Below are 6000 nucleotides of genomic sequence, written 5' to 3'. Positions count from 1 at the left end.
TCTCCTGGGTCCTGGTGTGCTCAAGGCTCTGTGTGTGCCCTCCGAGAGTCTGTCCCCAGTTCTGTGTAAGTTCTGGCGGCTCCATGGTGGGTTAATGGCGGCCTCCTCCAACAGGGCTTATGCGTCACCCAGGCCTGCTGCACGCGGAGCCCCTGCCCCTGCGGCAGGCCCCGGCCGACCCGCACCCACGGGAGACGCTCACACGGTCTGTCTCAGTCTCAGTGGGGTCGCTGGGTCCTGCTGCACAAGGTTTGTCTGAGCCCCTGAGCGCCTCTGGCGGGTATGGGGTTTGATTGCAAATGCAATTTCGCCCCTCCTACTGTCTTGCTGGGGCTTCTTCTTTGCCCGTGGATGTGGGGTATCTTTATTGGTGAGATCCAGCATTCTCCAGTGGATGGTTGTTCAGCAGCGACTTGTAGTTTTAGAGTTCTCGCGGGAGAAATGAGAATACGTCCTTCTTATCTGCCATCTTATGCCACAAAAAGTGGCGTCTTCAAGCCACCAAGTTTGTGGTAATTTTCAAGTAGGCATAGGAAATGAAAGCAAGACTAGACTGATAAACAGGCAGATGACAGAGCACTCCCGAGGAGCGAGAAGGAGATGGGAGGTCTCTGTGCTTGTCTGGCAGCTGGTGTTATGGCAGGCCTTGGATAGTTGAACAGAAGGCCAATTCCCAATGGTTCAGAGCCTGCTGACTGCCACCCAGAATAGCGTGCATGAGGGGAGGTGGTGTCGGTACCTGGGCAGCTTCTTGGATGGGCAGTCCAGAGACTGCGCCTTACAGAGAACTGGGGAAATAGCATCACCATGGCTGGTGGTAGACTGACCAATCCTCTTGCCACCGTTCAAAGTTCACCTGGACGCTGACCCCAGCTCTGCTCTGCTTCCTCTTCCTCTGTCACCATTGGCTTCACTCTGGTCTTGGATGGGCTCAAATTCTGAATCCTCTGCCTTAGGGGCTGAGGAGGGACTTCCTGACTCCCAGGGCTACTAAGCAGATTCCCCAACACCCAAGGTTCAGTTCAGTTCAGTTCAGTTCAGTCGCTCAGTCGTGTCCTACTCTCCGCGACCCCATGAATCACAGCACGCCAGGCCTCCCTGTCCATCACCAACTCCCGGAGTACACTCAAACTCATGTCCACAGAGTTGGTGATGCCATCCAGCCATCTCATTCTCCGTCGTCCCCTTCTCCTCCCGCCCCCAACCTTTCCCAGCATCAGAGTCTTTTCCAGTGAGTCAACTCGTCGCATGAGGTGGCCAAAGTATTGCAGCTTCATCTTTAGCATCAGTCCCTCCAATGAACATCCAGGATTGATCTCCTTTAGAATGGACTGGTTGGATCTCCTTGCAGTATAAGGGACTCTCAAGAGTCTTCTCCAACACCACAGTTCAAAAGCATCGATTCTTTGGCGATCAGCCTTCTTCACAGTCCAACTCTCACATCCATACATGACCACGGGAAAAACCATTGCCTTGACTAGACGGACCTTGGTTGGCAAAGTAATGTCTCTGCTTTTTAATATACTATCAAGGTTGGTCATAACTTTCCTTCCAAGGAGCAAGCGTCTTTTAATTTCATGGCTGCAATCAGCATCTGCAGTGATTTTGGAGCCCAAAAAAACAAAGTCTGACACTGTTTCCACTGTTTTTCCATCTATTTCCCATGAAGTGATGGGACCAGATGCCATGATCTTTGTTTTCTGAATGTTGAGCTTCAAGCCAACCTTTTCACTCTCCTCTTTCACTTTCATCAAGAGGCTTTTGAGTTCCTCTTCACTTTCTGCCATAAGGGTAGTGTCATCTGCATATCTGAGGTTATTGATATTTCTCCCAGCAATCTTGATTCCAGCTTGTGCTTCTTCCAGCCCAGCGTTCCTCATGATGTACTCTGCATAGAAGTTAAATAAGCAAGGTGACAATATACAGCCTTGACGTACACCTTTTCCTATTTGGAACCAGTCTGTTGTTCCATGTCCAGTTCTAACTGTTGCTTCCTGACCTGCATACAGGTTTCTCAAGAGGCAGGTCAGGTGGTCTGGGATTCCCATCTCTTTCAGAATGTTCCACAGTTTATTGTGATCCACACAGTCAAGGGCTTTGGCATAGTCAATGAAGCAGAAATAGATGTTTTTCTGGAACTCTCTTGCTTTCTCCGTGATCCAGCGGATGTTGGCAATTTGATCTCTGGTGCCTCTGCCTTTTCTAAAACCTGCTTGAACATCTGGGAGTTCATGGTTTACATACTGCTGAAGCCTGGCTTGGAGAATTTTGAGCATGACTTTACTAGCGTGTGAGATGAGTGCAATTGTCCGGTAGTTTGAGCATTCTTTGGCATTGCCTTTCTTTGGGATTGGAATGAAGACTGACTTCTTCCAGTCCTGTGGCCACTGCTGAGTTTTCCAAATCTGCTGGCATATTGAGTGCAGCACTTTCACAGCATCATCTTTCAAGACTTGAAATAGCTCAACTGGAATTCCATCACCTCCACTAGCTTTGTTTGTAGTGATGCTTTCTAAGGCCCACTTGACTTCACATTCCAAGATGTCTGGCTCTAGGTCAGTGATCACATTATCGTGACTATCTTGGTCGTGAAGATCTTTTTTGTACAGTTCTTCTGTGTATTCCTGCCACCTCTTCTTAATATCTTCTGCTTCTGTTAGGTCCATACCATTTCTGTCCTTTATCGAGCCCATCTTTGCATGAAATGTTCCCTTGGAATCTCTAATTTTCTTGAAGAGGTCTCTTGTTTTTCCTCTTCTGTTGTTTTCCTCTATTTCTTTGCATTGATCACTGAGGAAGGCTTTCTTATCTCTCCTTGCTATTCTTTGGAACTCTGCATTCAGATGCTTATATCTTTCCTTTTCTCCTTTGCTTTTCGCCTCTCTTCTTTTCACAGCTATTTGTAAGGCCTCCTCAGACAGCCATTTCGCTCTTTTGCATTTCTTTTCCATGGGGATGGTCTTGGTCCCTGTCTCCTGTACAATGTCACGAACCTCCATCCAGAGTTCATCAGGCACTCTATCAATCAGATCTAGTCCCTTAAATCTATTTCTCACTTCCACTGTATAATCATAAGGTTAGCAGTGGTGAATTTCACCGCGCTCTGCACCCTAGCTCTTACATCTCCTCCCCACCACACAGACCAATTCATCCATCCTTCATCGCCCGGCCAAAGAACTAAGGAGCATCTACCCAGTCCCAAGACAGAAACAGCCAGGACTGCGCAGCAGGCCAGAGAGGACCCCTGCCTGCCCCCTGACTCAAGGACAAGGAGGCAGGGGTGGGTGGCTGTATCCTTTCTGGTCGTAAGGGAGAGGCAACACCCACAGTAGAAACCCGGTGACGTCTGCTCAGTTGTACTGGGAATCAGGAAGCCTCTCTTGGACCTTAAGGAGAGGACTTCAAACCTGAGCCCTTGTTTAAGAGCAGAATGAGACTTGTGCTGACCGTGGAAGAAGGGACAACGCCGGGCGCAGGTTTGCTGTTCTCCAGGGAGAAGCCAGGCACAGCTAACTGCAGGGACAACGGGAAATCCTCCCAGTGTTGCAACTGACCCCTGAGAAGCTGGACAACCTCACCTCGGTGGTTCAGCTGTGGCTCAGCGGTGACTGGGCTGTGGGCAAATGGTCCCCACCCCCAGCCCTAGGAGAAGGGAAGAAAAGGTGCACCTATCGCTGCTCTAGCCGTGGTTAGCTCTTGGTCACACTTCTGATTTTGCACATTTGTTCTGTCCCGCTTTGTCTTTGTCCCCCGTTGGCTTCCCTGGTGGCTCAGGGGTAAAGCATCTGCCTGCAATGCAGGAAACCGCGGTTTGATCCCTGGGTGGGGAAGGTCCCCTGGAGAAGGGGATGGCTACCCACTGTAGTACTCTTGCCTGGAGAATCCCATGGACAGCGGAGCCTGGCGGGCTACAGTTCCTGGCATCACAGAGTCAGACGTGACTGAGCAACTAAACCCACCACCCTTTGTCTTCATTAAAAGCACAGACCTTATTGTTAGACATGTTCCCCTCTCGAATCAGCGCTTTGACTTGCTGGTTCTATTTTTCTTTTCTACTTGTTACAGTCTGCTATCTCTGTTGTATCCTACCTACACTTCTTTCTGTCTTTTTCTGACTTCTTGCACAGAATGCTTAATTTATTCATTTCACTCTTCCTCCCTTATGAACGCATTTAAGGCTATCCATTTTCTGTGTCCAGTTTAATCTGTAACCTGTAGTTGTGAAATGTTGTTTTCATTATTGTCTTTTCCGTATTCTGCAGTATTAAGAATATCTTCATATCTATGAGAGTCGTTTAGAAGAGTTCCCTTCTCCAGTGACTGGAGACTTTTCTTTCTCCTTTTGTTAGTTACTACTGCTTCCTATTGTGTTGCAGACTAGGTCTGGACTATTTCTACTTTGTAAAAAACTTGATTGATTTTTTAAAATTTTGTTTCCTCATTTATTTATGGCCGTGCTGGGTCTTCACTGCTTTGCAAGGGCTTTCTCTAGTTGGCGAGTGGGGCTGCTGTTCGCCGCGGTGCATGGGCTTCTCACTGTAGTGAAGTTGTGTAGTTGTGAAGCACGGGCTCTAGGCCCATGGGCTTCAGTAGTTACAGCACAGGTGGGCTCAATAGTTGTGGCACGCAGGCTTAGCTGCTCCACAGCATGTGGAATCTCCCTGGACCAGACATCAAACCCGTGTCCCCTGTATAAATCCCTAATTGATGTTTTCTTTGGCACCTAACATATGATCAGTTTTTGTTTGCGCTCCACACATACTAGACTGGGAAGAATAGCCACTGTTTACTGGGCATAGAGTTAGATCTATTAGATTCTTGGTACAGCCATTCAGTGAACATGTCTTAAGCATTTGCTCTGTTCCAGCACTGCTCACGCACTCAGCTCACATCACATAAAGCAGATGTCTGGCCAAGCTTCCTGCTCTGGGAGGAGGGGATCTGCAGGAGGGAGGAGACAGTGAATGAACAAATATAATTAAAAGTAAATTATATAGAAGGAAGAGAATATGGAAAAGATGCTGAGGATAAATAAAAGCTATGCAGTTTGAAAATTTTAGGTATTAATATGCAGATGACACCACTCTTACAGCAAAAAGCAAAGAGGAACTAAAGAGGCTCTTGATGAAAGTGAAAGAGGAGAGTGAAAAAGATGGCTTAAAGCTCAACATTCAAAAAACTAAGATCATGGCATCTGGTCCCATCACTCCATGGCAAATAGATGGGGAAGCAGTGGAAACAGTGACAGACTTTATTTTCTTGGGCTCCACAATCACTGCAGATGGTGACTGCAGCCATGAAATTAAAAGATGGTTCTCCTTGGAAGAAAAGCTATGACCAACCTAGACAGCAAGTTAAAAAGCAGAGACATTACTTTACCGACAAAGGTCCATATAGTCAAAGCTCTGGTTTTTCCAGTAGTCATGTGATTTTGAAGCCCAAGTAAACAAAGTCTGTCATTGTTTCCGTTGTTCCCCTGTCTATTTGCATGAAGTGATGGAACCGAATGCCGTGATCTTCATTTTTGAATGTTGAATTTTAAGCCAGCTTTTTCACTCTTCTCTTTCACCTTCATCAAGAGGCTGTTTCGCTCTTTTCTTTCTCCCAAAAGGGTGGTGTCATCTGCGTATCTGCGGTTACTGATATTTCTCCTGGCAATCTTGATTCCAGCTTGTGCTTAAGGTGTATCTGAATTGCCTTAAATCCAGATGCATTAAATGAAAGGGGGAATGTGCATTTTAGAATAAATTTAGAACTAGGTCGTTTTCAGATTTTACTTTCTTCTTGGTAATTTGATCATGGGAGAGGATTTATATTCAAATGAGGAGCACCTTATGGTTGGCATTTGTTATTGGAGTACCTTTCTGATGTCATTTGAGCTCACTTCAGAACCTCTCATATTCTATGCTAGAGAATGAGGCTAAACATGAAATGGGAAGCAGGATGTGAAATGGATTTTCAGCTTTGGTTTGGGGTGATGTATCAGAATTAGGTTCAACT

The sequence above is a fragment of the Moschus berezovskii genome, chromosome 2 (assembly GCF_049115385.1).
Source record: "Moschus berezovskii isolate FMDL1 chromosome 2, NW_MosBer_1.0, whole genome shotgun sequence".
Taxonomy (NCBI): domain Eukaryota; kingdom Metazoa; phylum Chordata; class Mammalia; order Artiodactyla; family Moschidae; genus Moschus; species Moschus berezovskii.
This window is presented reverse-complemented; position numbering follows the sequence as displayed.